Source organism: Phyllobates terribilis, unplaced genomic scaffold (genome assembly GCF_046119375.1).
Source record: "Phyllobates terribilis strain yellow unplaced genomic scaffold, ASM4611937v1 Scaffold_142__1_contigs__length_4687701, whole genome shotgun sequence".
Taxonomy (NCBI): Eukaryota; Metazoa; Chordata; class Amphibia; order Anura; family Dendrobatidae; genus Phyllobates; species Phyllobates terribilis.
The window spans coordinates 2,055,457-2,069,756 of NW_027362902.1; the positions used below are offsets into that span (position 1 = coordinate 2,055,457).

General features: G+C 44.9%; 11 non-coding genes across 11 annotated transcripts; all 11 read left to right on the forward strand.

Annotated features, from left to right (window-relative positions):
* Positions 1-268: 268 nt before the first annotated feature.
* Positions 269-454, forward strand: LOC141206285 (U2 spliceosomal RNA). The gene has a single exon (XR_012276929.1). It is a non-coding gene; the product is annotated as a U2 spliceosomal RNA (small nuclear RNA).
* Positions 455-1,569: 1,115 nt separating this feature from the next.
* Positions 1,570-1,760, forward strand: LOC141206830 (U2 spliceosomal RNA). Its single transcript, XR_012277370.1, has one exon. It is a non-coding gene; the product is annotated as a U2 spliceosomal RNA (small nuclear RNA).
* A 1,115-nt stretch (positions 1,761-2,875) lies between these two features.
* LOC141206831 (U2 spliceosomal RNA) lies at positions 2,876-3,066 on the forward strand. Its single transcript, XR_012277371.1, has one exon. It is a non-coding gene; the product is annotated as a U2 spliceosomal RNA (small nuclear RNA).
* A 1,115-nt stretch (positions 3,067-4,181) lies between these two features.
* LOC141206832 (U2 spliceosomal RNA) lies at positions 4,182-4,372 on the forward strand. The gene has a single exon (XR_012277372.1). It is a non-coding gene; the product is annotated as a U2 spliceosomal RNA (small nuclear RNA).
* Positions 4,373-5,487: 1,115 nt separating this feature from the next.
* LOC141206157 (U2 spliceosomal RNA) lies at positions 5,488-5,678 on the forward strand. The gene has a single exon (XR_012276823.1). It is a non-coding gene; the product is annotated as a U2 spliceosomal RNA (small nuclear RNA).
* A 1,112-nt stretch (positions 5,679-6,790) lies between these two features.
* Positions 6,791-6,981, forward strand: LOC141206833 (U2 spliceosomal RNA). Its single transcript, XR_012277373.1, has one exon. It is a non-coding gene; the product is annotated as a U2 spliceosomal RNA (small nuclear RNA).
* Positions 6,982-8,096: 1,115 nt separating this feature from the next.
* On the forward strand, positions 8,097-8,287 carry LOC141206835 (U2 spliceosomal RNA). Its single transcript, XR_012277374.1, has one exon. It is a non-coding gene; the product is annotated as a U2 spliceosomal RNA (small nuclear RNA).
* A 1,115-nt stretch (positions 8,288-9,402) lies between these two features.
* On the forward strand, positions 9,403-9,593 carry LOC141206836 (U2 spliceosomal RNA). The gene has a single exon (XR_012277375.1). It is a non-coding gene; the product is annotated as a U2 spliceosomal RNA (small nuclear RNA).
* Positions 9,594-10,708: 1,115 nt separating this feature from the next.
* Positions 10,709-10,899, forward strand: LOC141206005 (U2 spliceosomal RNA). The gene has a single exon (XR_012276674.1). It is a non-coding gene; the product is annotated as a U2 spliceosomal RNA (small nuclear RNA).
* Positions 10,900-12,004: 1,105 nt separating this feature from the next.
* On the forward strand, positions 12,005-12,195 carry LOC141206837 (U2 spliceosomal RNA). The gene has a single exon (XR_012277376.1). It is a non-coding gene; the product is annotated as a U2 spliceosomal RNA (small nuclear RNA).
* A 1,115-nt stretch (positions 12,196-13,310) lies between these two features.
* LOC141206838 (U2 spliceosomal RNA) lies at positions 13,311-13,501 on the forward strand. Its single transcript, XR_012277377.1, has one exon. It is a non-coding gene; the product is annotated as a U2 spliceosomal RNA (small nuclear RNA).
* Positions 13,502-14,300: the final 799 nt, after the last annotated feature.

Sequence of the window (14,300 nt, forward strand, 5' to 3'; positions counted from 1 at the left end):
CTTCCGGGAGGGGAGCACAGTCTTTGGCTCCCAGTGCCTTGCTCGGGTGAGAACTCGGGCAGGTGCTGGGGGTAAGATTGGGTCGCCTCTGGCTCCGGCTGGAGGTGGCTATTTGTCCCTGTTCCTCGCTGTGGCCTTCTGGCTCGGAGGGACGGGGAATGGTTTGGGGGACCCTTCTCCTTTTGGAGAGGGTTTCAAGAAGACCAGCATCCTAGTGCACTTTTTTTGTGGCACTTGTCACTTTTTTAAGCGCACTCGGGTTTTGTACACGAATTCGGGCTTTCGATAAAAAAAAAAAAAATCTGTTCTTATCAGTTTAATATCTGATACGTCCCCTATCTGGGGACCATATATTAAATGGATTTTTAGAACAGGGAGATGGAAAAAGAGCTTGCTCTGTCCACTCCACGCATTGACCTGGTATTGCAGTATCTCCAGGACCGGTGCACCCCTTCTTTAATGCAGTTTCTAAAATCAGAAAGAATTGAATTCAATGTTTTTTGTTCATTTTGCTTGTTTGTCGGATTTGGGGATGGACTCTTTGGCTTTGCTTTTCTTCTCCTCATTGGATTTTTCATGTTCAAAGTTGCAGAAGCCAGATTACAAGCTCATTTTGGTTCAACTTCAGCAACTGTGCATTGCATTGCCATGTAATGTGATGCAATGCTATCTTTCTAGCTCTCCCTTTTTACTTCCTTTTGGATAAACAGACATATTAGGCAAGCATTTTGGAGCTTTCACCTAAATAACTACAGGTGGTGAGATAAGCTGCACAATATAATTGACCTTTCAGTATATTGTTGCACACACACCATCTATTTAGCAAATGCCCTTGTTATCAACAGCAGCCTTTTAAACTCACCTGAGCTAACAGGTATGTGCGCTGGTTACTCTGCTGCGCTTAAAATTTATTTTTTGGTTTGCTACAATGCCTTTTCTGAAACGTTGTCTCCTTCTGCTGGAACACTGACTTCTTTCATTTAATGCCTGCAGACTATAAAAGAGAACCCAACCCAAAAAGTTTGGTTGATTAGTCTGTGGCATTCTGTTAAACTGTTGCTTATGGCGGTCTCTGTGAGCTTCTCAGCGACATTCAGCCAGCCAGGTATCCTGCCTGCAGTAGATGGAATGTGGCAATGGAACGCTGGCTGCGCGTGTCATAATAGGCTCTGAGCCTTTATATACCTGTGCACAGCAGCAGCCACCTTCAGTCTGCTGCTGGACAGCCAACAGCAGCAGCAGCAGGAGAGGTATGTAATCAGGAGCCCTCCTGCTAAGGGTAGACAGCTGCTCGTTCCACCCCACCCCCCGCCTTAATTGGTTCTCCTCCCTTCCAACGGTGTTGAGGCGGGTGGGAACAGCAGGGGGTGAAGGTGCTGTGTTTAAAGAGGTGGAGTTATGCAGATCTAAAACGCGTGGATTGCAGCAGCAGCAAGCCGAAAAGTGCAGGCATGTAAGGGATCTAGAGGTTGACAACATGTCTTCTTAACGGGAGTCCAGGAGCTCATCTCCACAAATGGACTTTTCAGGATCCTTGGGTGGCTCCGTAGTTTGAAACCAATTCTGGTTATCGCTTCTCGGCCTTTTGGCTAAGATCAAGTGTAGTATCTGTTCTTATCAGTTTAATATCTGATACGTCCCCTATCTGGGGACCATATATTAAATGGATTTTTAGAACAGGGAGATGGAAAAAGAGCTTGCTCTGTCCACTCCACGCATTGACCTGGTATTGCAGTATCTCCAGGACCGGTGCACCCCTTCTTTAATGCAGTTTCTAAAATCAGAAAGAATTGAATTCAATGTTTTTTGTTCATTTTGCTTGTTTGTCGGATTTTGGGATGGACTCTTTGGCTTTGCTTTTCTTCTCCTCATTGGATTTTTCATGTTCAAAGTTGCAGAAGCCAGATTACAAGCTCATTTTGGTTCAACTTCAGCAACTGTGCATTGCATTGCCATGTAATGTGATGCAATGCTATCTTTCTAGCTCTCCCTTTTTACTTCCTTTTGGATAAACAGACATATTAGGCAAGCATTTTGGAGCTTTCACCTAAATAACTACAGGTTGTGAGATAAGCTGCACAATATAATTGACCTTTCAGTATATTGTTGCACACACACCATCTATTTAGCAAATGCCCTTGTTATCAACAGCAGCCTTTTAAACTCACCTGAGCTAACAGGTATGTGCGCTGGTTACTCTGCTGCGCTTAAAATTTCTTTTTTGGTTTGCTACAATGCCTTTTCTGAAACGTTGTCTCCTTCTGCTGGAACACTGACTTCTTTCATTTAATGCCTGCAGACTATAAAAGAGAACCCAACCCAAAAAGTTTGGTTGATTAGTCTGTGGCATTCTGTTAAACTGTTGCTTATGGCGGTCTCTGTGAGCTTCTCAGCGACATTCAGCCAGCCAGGTATCCTGCCTGCAGTAGATGGAATGTGGCAATGGAACGCTGGCTGCGCGTGTCATAATAGGCTCTGAGCCTTTATATACCTGTGCACAGCAGCAGCCACCTTCAGTCTGCTGCTGGACAGCCAGCAGCAGCAGCAGCAGGAGAGGTATGTGATCAGGAGCCCTCCTGCTAAGGGTAGACAGCTGCTCGTTCCACCCCACCCCCCGCCTTAATTGGTTCTCCTCCCTTCCAACGGTGTTGAGGCGGGTGGGAACAGCAGGGGGTGAAGGTGCTGTGTTTAAAGAGGTGGAGTTATGCAGATCTAAAACGCGTGGATTGCAGCAGCAGCAAGCCGAAAAGTGCAGGCATGTAAGGGATCTAGAGGTTGACAACATGTCTTCTTAACGGGAGTCCAGGAGCTCATCTCCACAAATGGACTTTTCATGATCCTTGGGTGGCTCCGTAGTTTGAAACCAATTCTGGTTATCGCTTCTCGGCCTTTTGGCTAAGATCAAGTGTAGTATCTGTTCTTATCAGTTTAATATCTGATACGTCCCCTATCTGGGGACCATATATTAAATGGATTTTTAGAACAGGGAGATGGAAAAAGAGCTTGCTCTGTCCACTCCACGCATTGACCTGGTATTGCAGTATCTCCAGGACCGGTGCACCCCTTCTTTAATGCAGTTTCTAAAATCAGAAAGAATTGAATTCAATGTTTTTTGTTCATTTTGCTTGTTTGTCGGATTTTGGGATGGACTCTTTGGCTTTGCTTTTCTTCTCCTCATTGGATTTTTCATGTTCAAAGTTGCAGAAGCCAGATTACAAGCTCATTTTGGTTCAACTTCAGCAACTGTGCATTGCATTGCCATGTAATGTGATGCAATGCTATCTTTCTAGCTCTCCCTTTTTACTTCCTTTTGGATAAACAGACATATTAGGCAAGCATTTTGGAGCTTTCACCTAAATAACTACAGGTGGTGAGATAAGCTGCACAATATAATTGACCTTTCAGTATATTGTTGCACACACACCATCTATTTAGCAAATGCCCTTGTTATCAACAGCAGCCTTTTAAACTCACCTGAGCTAACAGGTATGTGCGCTGGTTACTCTGCTGCGCTTAAAATTTCTTTTTTGGTTTGCTACAATGCCTTTTCTGAAACGTTGTCTCCTTCTGCTGGAACACTGACTTCTTTCATTTAATGCCTGCAGACTATAAAAGAGAACCCAACCCAAAAAGTTTGGTTGATTAGTCTGTGGCATTCTGTTAAACTGTTGCTTATGGCGGTCTCTGTGAGCTTCTCAGCGACATTCAGCCAGCCAGGTATCCTGCCTGCAGTAGATGGAATGTGGCAATGGAACGCTGGCTGCGCGTGTCATAATAGGCTCTGAGCCTTTATATACCTGTGCACAGCAGCAGCCACCTTCAGTCTGCTGCTGGACAGCCAGCAGCAGCAGCAGCAGGAGAGGTATGTAATCAGGAGCCCTCCTGCTAAGGGTAGACAGCTGCTCGTTCCACCCCACCCCCCGCCTTAATTGGTTCTCCTCCCTTCCAACGGTGTTGAGGCGGGTGGGAACAGCAGGGGGTGAAGGTGCTGTGTTTAAAGAGGTGGAGTTATGCAGATCTAAAACGCGTGGATTGCAGCAGCAGCAAGCCGAAAAGTGCAGGCATGTAAGGGATCTAGAGGTTGACAACATGTCTTCTTAACGGGAGTCCAGGAGCTCATCTCCACAAATGGACTTTTCAGGATCCTTGGGTGGCTCCGTAGTTTGAAACCAATTCTGGTTATCGCTTCTCGGCCTTTTGGCTAAGATCAAGTGTAGTATCTGTTCTTATCAGTTTAATATCTGATACGTCCCCTATCTGGGGACCATATATTAAATGGATTTTTAGAACAGGGAGATGGAAAAAGAGCTTGCTCTGTCCACTCCACGCATTGACCTGGTATTGCAGTATCTCCAGGACCGGTGCACCCCTTCTTTAATGCAGTTTCTAAAATCAGAAAGAATTGAATTCAATGTTTTTTGTTCATTTTGCTTGTTTGTCGGATTTTGGGATGGACTCTTTGGCTTTGCTTTTCTTCTCCTCATTGGATTTTTCATGTTCAAAGTTGCAGAAGCCAGATTACAAGCTCATTTTGGTTCAACTTCAGCAACTGTGCATTGCATTGCCATGTAATGTGATGCAATGCTATCTTTCTAGCTCTCCCTTTTTACTTCCTTTTGGATAAACAGACATATTAGGCAAGCATTTTGGAGCTTTCACCTAAATAACTACAGGTGGTGAGATAAGCTGCACAATATAATTGACCTTTCAGTATATTGTTGCACACACACCATCTATTTAGCAAATGCCCTTGTTATCAACAGCAGCCTTTTAAACTCACCTGAGCTAACAGGTATGTGCGCTGGTTACTCTGCTGCGCTTAAAATTTCTTTTTTGGTTTGCTACAATGCCTTTTCTGAAACGTTGTCTCCTTCTGCTGGAACACTGACTTCTTTCATTTAATGCCTGCAGACTATAAAAGAGAACCCAACCCAAAAAGTTTGGTTGATTAGTCTGTGGCATTCTGTTAAACTGTTGCTTATGGCGGTCTCTGTGAGCTTCTCAGCGACATTCAGCCAGCCAGGTATCCTGCCTGCAGTAGATGGAATGTGGCAATGGAACGCTGGCTGCGCGTGTCATAATAGGCTCTGAGCCTTTATATAACTGTGCACAGCAGCAGCCACCTTCAGTCTGCTGCTGGACAGCCAGCAGCAGCAGCAGCAGGAGAGGTATGTAATCAGGAGCCCTCCTGCTAAGGGTAGACAGCTGCTCGTTCCACCCCACCCCCCGCCTTAATTGGTTCTCCTCCCTTCCAACGGTGTTGAGGCGGGTGGGAACAGCAGGGGGTGAAGGTGCTGTGTTTAAAGAGGTGGAGTTATGCAGATCTAAAACGCGTGGATTGCAGCAGCAGCAAGCCGAAAAGTGCAGGCATGTAAGGGATCTAGAGGTTGACAACATGTCTTCTTAATGGGAGTCCAGGAGCTCATCTCCACAAATGGACTTTTCAGGATCCTTGGGTGGCTCCGTAGTTTGAAACCAATTCTGGTTATCGCTTCTCGGCCTTTTGGCTAAGATCAAGTGTAGTATCTGTTCTTAACAGTTTAATATCTGATACGTCCCCTATCTGGGGACCATATATTAAATGGATTTTTAGAACAGGGAGATGGAAAAAGAGCTTGCTCTGTCCACTCCACGCATTGACCTGGTATTGCAGTATCTCCAGGACCGGTGCACCCCTTCTTTAATGCAGTTTCTAAAATCAGAAAGAATTGAATTCAATGTTTTTTGTTCATTTTGCTTGTTTGTCGGATTTTGGGATGGACTCTTTGGCTTTGCTTTTCTTCTCCTCATTGGATTTTTCATGTTCAAAGTTGCAGAAGCCAGATTACAAGCTCATTTTGGTTCAACTTCAGCAACTGTGCATTGCATTGCCATGTAATGTGATGCAATGCTATCTTTCTAGCTCTCCCTTTTTACTTCCTTTTGGATAAACAGACATATTAGGCAAGCATTTTGGAGCTTTCACCTAAATAACTACAGGTGGTGAGATAAGCTGCACAATATAATTGACCTTTCAGTATATTGTTGCACACACACCATCTATTTAGCAAATGCCCTTGTTATCAACAGCAGCCTTTTAAACTCACCTGAGCTAACAGGTATGTGCGCTGGTTACTCTGCTGCGCTTAAAATTTCTTTTTTGGTTTGCTACAATGCCTTTTCTGAAACGTTGTCTCCTTCTGCTGGAACACTGACTTCTTTCATTTAATACCTGCAGACTATAAAAGAGAACCCAACCCAAAAAGTTTGGTTGATTAGTCTGTGGCATTCTGTTAAACTGTTGCTTATGGCGGTCTCTGTGAGCTTCTCAGCGACATTCAGCCAGCCAGGTATCCTGCCTGCAGTAGATGGAATGTGGCAATGGAACGCTGGCTGCGCGTGTCATAATAGGCTCTGAGCCTTTATATACCTGTGCACAGCAGCAGCCACCTTCAGTCTGCTGCTGGACAGCCAGCAGCAGCAGCAGGAGAGGTATGTAATCAGGAGCCCTCCTGCTAAGGGTAGACAGCTGCTCGTTCCACCCCACCCCCCGCCTTAATTGGTTCTCCTCCCTTCCAACGGTGTTGAGGCGGGTGGGAACAGCAGGGGGTGAAGGTGCTGTGTTTAAAGAGGTGGAGTTATGCAGATCTAAAACGCGTGGATTGCAGCAGCAGCAAGCCGAAAAGTGCAGGCATGTAAGGGATCTAGAGGTTGACAACATGTCTTCTTAATGGGAGTCCAGGAGCTCATCTCCACAAATGGACTTTTCAGGATCCTTGGGTGGCTCCGTAGTTTGAAACCAATTCTGGTTATCGCTTCTCGGCCTTTTGGCTAAGATCAAGTGTAGTATCTGTTCTTATCAGTTTAATATCTGATACGTCCCCTATCTGGGGACCATATATTAAATGGATTTTTAGAACAGGGAGATGGAAAAAGAGCTTGCTCTGTCCACTCCACGCATTGACCTGGTATTGCAGTATCTCCAGGACCGGTGCACCCCTTCTTTAATGCAGTTTCTAAAATCAGAAAGAATTGAATTCAATGTTTTTTGTTCATTTTGCTTGTTTGTCGGATTTTGGGATGGACTCTTTGGCTTTGCTTTTCTTCTCCTCATTGGATTTTTCATGTTCAAAGTTGCAGAAGCCAGATTACAAGCTCATTTTGGTTCAACTTCAGCAACTGTGCATTGCATTGCCATGTAATGTGATGCAATGCTATCTTTCTAGCTCTCCCTTTTTACTTCCTTTTGGATAAACAGACATATTAGGCAAGCATTTTGGAGCTTTCACCTAAATAACTACAGGTGGTGAGATAAGCTGCACAATATAATTGACCTTTCAGTATATTGTTGCACACACACCATCTATTTAGCAAATGCCCTTGTTATCAACAGCAGCCTTTTAAACTCACCTGAGCTAACAGGTATGTGCGCTGGTTACTCTGCTGCGCTTAAAATTTCTTTTTTGGTTTGCTACAATGCCTTTTCTGAAACGTTGTCTCCTTCTGCTGGAACACTGACTTCTTTCATTTAATGCCTGCAGACTATAAAAGAGAACCCAACCCAAAAAGTTTGGTTGATTAGTCTGTGGCATTCTGTTAAACTGTTGCTTATGGCGGTCTCTGTGAGCTTCTCAGCGACATTCAGCCAGCCAGGTATCCTGCCTGCAGTAGATGGAATGTGGCAATGGAACGCTGGCTGCGCGTGTCATAATAGGCTCTGAGCCTTTATATACCTGTGCACAGCAGCAGCCACCTTCAGTCTGCTGCTGGACAGCCAGCAGCAGCAGCAGCAGGAGAGGTATGTAATCAGGAGCCCTCCTGCTAAGGGTAGACAGCTGCTCGTTCCACCCCACCCCCCGCCTTAATTGGTTCTCCTCCCTTCCAACGGTGTTGAGGCGGGTGGGAACAGCAGGGGGTGAAGGTGCTGTGTTTAAAGAGGTGGAGTTATGCAGATCTAAAACGCGTGGATTGCAGCAGCAGCAAGCCGAAAAGTGCAGGCATGTAAGGGATCTAGAGGTTGACAACATGTCTTCTTAACGGGAGTCCAGGAGCTCATCTCCACAAATGGACTTTTCAGGATCCTTGGGTGGCTCCGTAGTTTGAAACCAATTCTGGTTATCGCTTCTCGGCCTTTTGGCTAAGATCAAGTGTAGTATCTGTTCTTATCAGTTTAATATCTGATACGTCCCCTATCTGGGGACCATATATTAAATGGATTTTTAGAACAGGGAGATGGAAAAAGAGCTTGCTCTGTCCACTCCACGCATTGACCTGGTATTGCAGTATCTCCAGGACCGGTGCACCCCTTCTTTAATGCAGTTTCTAAAATCAGAAAGAATTGAATTCAATGTTTTTTGTTCATTTTGCTTGTTTGTCGGATTTTGGGATGGACTCTTTGGCTTTGCTTTTCTTCTCCTCATTGGATTTTTCATGTTCAAAGTTGCAGAAGCCAGATTACAAGCTCATTTTGGTTCAACTTCAGCAACTGTGCATTGCATTGCCATGTAATGTGATGCAATGCTATCTCTTTAGCTCTCCCTTTTTACTTCCTTTTGGATAAACAGACATATTAGGCAAGCATTTTGGAGCTTTCACCTAAATAACTACAGGTGGTGAGATAAGCTGCACAATATAATTGACCTTTCAGTATATTGTTGCACACACACCATCTATTTAGCAAATGCCCTTGTTATCAACAGCAGCCTTTTAAACTCACCTGAGCTAACAGGTATGTGCGCTGGTTACTCTGCTGCGCTTAAAATTTCTTTTTTGGTTTGCTACAATGCCTTTTCTGAAACGTTGTCTCCTTCTGCTGGAACACTGACTTCTTTCATTTAATGCCTGCAGACTATAAAAGAGAACCCAACCCAAAAAGTTTGGTTGATTAGTCTGTGGCATTCTGTTAAACTGTTGCTTATGGCGGTCTCTGTGAGCTTCTCAGCGACATTCAGCCAGCCAGGTATCCTGCCTGCAGTAGATGGAATGTGGCAATGGAACGCTGGCTGCGCGTGTCATAATAGGCTCTGAGCCTTTATATACCTGTGCACAGCAGCAGCCACCTTCAGTCTGCTGCTGGACAGCCAGCAGCAGCAGCAGCAGGAGAGGTATGTAATCAGGAGCCCTCCTGCTAAGGGTAGACAGCTGCTCGTTCCACCCCACCCCCCGCCTTAATTGGTTCTCCTCCCTTCCAACGGTGTTGAGGCGGGTGGGAACAGCAGGGGGTGAAGGTGCTGTGTTTAAAGAGGTGGAGTTATGCAGATCTAAAACGCGTGGATTGCAGCAGCAGCAAGCCGAAAAGTGCAGGCATGTAAGGGATCTAGAGGTTGACAACATGTCTTCTTAACGGGAGTCCAGGAGCTCATCTCCACAAATGGACTTTTCAGGATCCTTGGGTGGCTCCGTAGTTTGAAACCAATTCTGGTTATCGCTTCTCGGCCTTTTGGCTAAGATCAAGTGTAGTATCTGTTCTTATCAGTTTAATATCTGATACGTCCCCTATCTGGGGACCATATATTAAATGGATTTTTAGAACAGGGAGATGGAAAAAGAGCTTGCTCTGTCCACTCCACGCATTGACCTGGTATTGCAGTATCTCCAGGACCGGTGCACCCCTTCTTTAATGCAGTTTCTAAAATCAGAAAGAATTGAATTCAATGTTTTTTGTTCATTTTGCTTGTTTGTCGGATTTTGGGATGGACTCTTTGGCTTTGCTTTTCTTCTCCTCATTGGATTTTTCATGTTCAAAGTTGCAGAAGCCAGATTACAAGCTCATTTTGGTTCAACTTCAGCAACTGTGCATTGCATTGCCATGTAATGTGATGCAATGCTATCTTTCTAGCTCTCCCTTTTTACTTCCTTTTGGATAAACAGACATATTAGGCAAGCATTTTGGAGCTTTCACCTAAATAACTACAGGTGGTGAGATAAGCTGCACAATATAATTGACCTTTCAGTATATTGTTGCACACACACCATCTATTTAGCAAATGCCCTTGTTATCAACAGCAGCCTTTTAAACTCACCTGAGCTAACAGGTATGTGCGCTGGTTACTCTGCTGCGCTTAAAATTTCTTTTTTGGTTTGCTACAATGCCTTTTCTGAACCGTTGTCTCCTTCTGCTGGAACACTGACTTCTTTCATTTAATGCCTGCAGACTATAAAAGAGAACCCAACCCAAAAAGTTTGGTTGATTAGTCTGTGGCATTCTGTTAAACTGTTGCTTATGGCGGTCTCTGTGAGCTTCTCAGCGACATTCAGCCAGCCAGGTATCCTGCCTGCAGTAGATGGAATGTGGCAATGGAACGCTGGCTGCGCGTGTCATAATAGGCTCTGAGCCTTTATATACCTGTGCACAGCAGCAGCCACCTTCAGTCTGCTGCTGGACAGCCAGCAGCAGCAGCAGCAGGAGAGGTATGTAATCAGGAGCCCTCCTGCTAAGGGTAGACAGCTGCTCGTTCCACCCCACCCCCCGCCTTAATTGGTTCTCCTCCCTTCCAACGGTGTTGAGGCGGGTGGGAACAGCAGGGGGTGAAGGTGCTGTGTTTAAAGAGGTGGAGTTATGCAGATCTAAAACGCGTGGATTGCAGCAGCAGCAAGCCGAAAAGTGCAGGCATGTAAGGGATCTAGAGGTTGACAACATGTCTTCTTAATGGGAGTCCAGGAGCTCATCTCCACAAATGGACTTTTCAGGATCCTTGGGTGGCTCCGTAGTTTGAAACCAATTCTGGTTATCGCTTCTCGGCCTTTTGGCTAAGATCAAGTGTAGTATCTGTTCTTATCAGTTTAATATCTGATACGTCCCCTATCTGGGGACCATATATTAAATGGATTTTTAGAACAGGGAGATGGAAAAAGAGCTTGCTCTGTCCACTCCACGCATTGACCTGGTATTGCAGTTTCTCCAGGACCGGTGCACCCCTTCTTTAATGCAGTTTCTAAAATCAGAAAGAATTGAATTCAATGTTTTTTGTTCATTTTGCTTGTTGTCGGATTTTGGGATGGACTCTTTGGCTTTGCTTTTCTTCTCCTCATTGGATTTTTCATGTTCAAAGTTGCAGAAGCCAGATTACAAGCTCATTTTGGTTCAACTTCAGCAACTGTGCATTGCATTGCCATGTAATGTGATGCAATGCTATCTTTCTAGCTCTCCCTTTTTACTTCCTTTTGGATAAACAGACATATTAGGCAAGCATTTTGGAGCTTTCACCTAAATAACTACAGGTGGTGAGATAAGCTGCACAATATAATTGACCTTTCAGTATATTGTTGCACACACACCATCTATTTAGCAAATGCCCTTGTTATCAACAGCAGCCTTTTAAACTCACCTGAGCTAACAGGTATGTGCGCTGGTTACTCTGCTGCGCTTAAAATTTCTTTTTTGGTTTGCTACAATGCCTTTTCTGAAACGTTGTCTCCTTCTGCTGGAACACTGACTTCTTTCATTTAATGCCTGCAGACTATAAAAGAGAACCCAACCCAAAAAGTTTGGTTGATTAGTCTGTGGCATTCTGTTAAACTGTTGCTTATGGCGGTCTCTGTGAGCTTCTCAGCGACATTCAGCCAGCCAGGTATCCTGCCTGCAGTAGATGGAATGTGGCAATGGAACGCTGGCTGCGCGTGTCATAATAGGCTCTGAGCCTTTATATACCTGTGCACAGCAGCAGCCACCTTCAGTCTGCTGCTGGACAGACTGCAGCAGGAGAGGTATGTAATCAGGAGCCCTCCTGCTAAGGGTAGACAGCTGCTCGTTCCACCCCACCCCCCGCCTTAATTGGTTCTCCTCCCTTCCAACGGTGTTGAGGCGGGTGGGAACAGCAGGGGGTGAAGGTGCTGTGTTTAAAGAGGTGGAGTTATGCAGATCTAAAACGCGTGGATTGCAGCAGCAGCAAGCCGAAAAGTGCAGGCATGTAAGGGATCTAGAGGTTGACAACATGTCTTCTTAACGGGAGTCCAGGAGCTCATCTCCACAAATGGACTTTTCAGGATCCTTGGGTGGCTCCGTAGTTTGAAACCAATTCTGGTTATCGCTTCTCGGCCTTTTGGCTAAGATCAAGTGTAGTATCTGTTCTTATCAGTTTAATATCTGATACGTCCCCTATCTGGGGACCATATATTAAATGGATTTTTAGAACAGGGAGATGGAAAAAGAGCTTGCTCTGTCCACTCCACGCATTGACCTGGTATTGCAGTATCTCCAGGACCGGTGCACCCCTTCTTTAATGCAGTTTCTAAAATCAGAAAGAATTGAATTCAATGTTTTTTGTTCATTTTGCTTGTTTGTCGGATTTTGGGATGGACTCTTTGGCTTTGCTTTTCTTCTCCTCATTGGATTTTTCATGTTCAAAGTTGCAGAAGCCAGATTACAAGCTCATTTTGGTTCAACTTCAGCAACTGTGCATTGCATTGCCATGTAATGTGATGCAATGCTATCTCTTTAGCTCTCCCTTTTTACTTCCTTTTGGATAAACAGACATATTAGGCAAGCATTTTGGAGCTTTCACCTAAATAACTACAGGTGGTGAGATAAGCTGCACAATATAATTGACCTTTCAGTATATTGTTGCACACACACCATCTATTTAGCAAATGCCCTTGTTATCAACAGCAGCCTTTTAAACTCACCTGAGCTAACAGGTATGTGCGCTGGTTACTCTGCTGCGCTTAAAATTTCTTTTTTGGTTTGCTACAATGCCTTTTCTGAAACGTTGTCTCCTTCTGCTGGAACACTGACTTCTTTCATTTAATGCCTGCAGACTATAAAAGAGAACCCAACCCAAAAAGTTTTGTTGATTAGTCTGTGGCATTCTGTTAAACTGTTGCTTATGGCGGTCTCTGTGAGCTTCTCAGCGACATTCAGCCAGCCAGGTATCCTGCCTGCAGTAGATGGAATGTGGCAATGGAACGCTGGCTGCGTGTGTCATAATAGGCTCTGAGCCTTTATATACCTGTGCACAGCAGCAGCCACCTTCAGTCTGCTGCTGGACAGCCAGCAGCAGCAGCAGCAGGAGAGGTATGTAATCAGGAGCCCTCCTGCTAAGGGTAGACAGCTGCTCGTTCCACCCCACCCCCCGCCTTAATTGGTTCTCCTCCCTTCCAACGGTGTTGAGGCGGGTGGGAACAGCAGGGGGTGAAGGTGCTGTGTTTAAAGAGGTGGAGTTATGCAGATCTAAAACGCGTGGATTGCAGCAGCAGCAAGCCGAAAAGTGCAGGCATGTAAGGGATCTAGAGGTTGACAACATGTCTTCTTAACGGGAGTCCAGGAGCTCATCTCCACAAATGGACTTTTCAGGATCCTTGGGTGGCTCCGTAGTTTGAAACCAATTCTGGTTATCGCTTCTCGGCCTTTTGGCTAAGATCAAGTGTAGTATCTGTTCTTATCAGTTTAATATCTGATACGTCCCCTATCTGGGGACCATATATTAAATGGATTTTTAGAACAGGGAGATGGAAAAAGAGCTTGCTCTGTCCACTCCACGCATTGACCTGGTATTGCAGTATCTCCAGGACCGGTGCACCCCTTCTTTAATGCAGTTTCTAAAGTCAGAAAGAATTGAATTCAATGTTTTTTGTTCATTTTGCTTGTTTGTCGGATTTTGGGATGGACTCTTTGGCTTTGCTTTTCTTCTCCTCATTGGATTTTTCATGTTCAAAGTTGCAGAAGCCAGATTACAAGCTCATTTTGGTTCAACTTCAGCAACTGTGCATTGCATTGCCATGTAATGTGATGCAATGCTATCTTTCTAGCTCTCCCTTTTTACTTCCTTTTGGATAAACAGACATATTAGGCAAGCATTTTGGAGCTTTCACCTAAATAACTACAGGTGGTGAGATAAGCTGCACAATATAATTGACCTTTCAGTATATTGTTGCACACACACCATCTATTTAGCAAATGCCCTTGTTATCAACAGCAGCCTTTTAAACTCACCTGAGCTAACAGGTATGTGCGCTGGTTACTCTGCTGCGCTTAAAATTTCTTTTTTGGTTTGCTACAATGCCTTTTCTGAAACGTTGTCTCCTTCTGCTGGAACACTGACTTCTTTCATTTAATGCCTGCAGACTATAAAAGAGAACCCAACCCAAAAAGTTTGGTTGATTAGTCTGTGGCATTCTGTTAAACTGTTGCTTATGGCGGTCTCTGTGAGCTTCTCAGCGACATTCAGCCAGCCAGGTTTCCTGCCTGCAGTAGATGGAATGTGGCAATGGAACGCTGGCTGCGCGTGTCATAATAGGCTCTGAGCCTTTATATACCTGTGCACAGCAGCAGCCACCTTCAGTCTGCTGCTGGACAGCCAGCAGCAGCAGCAGCAGGAGAGGTA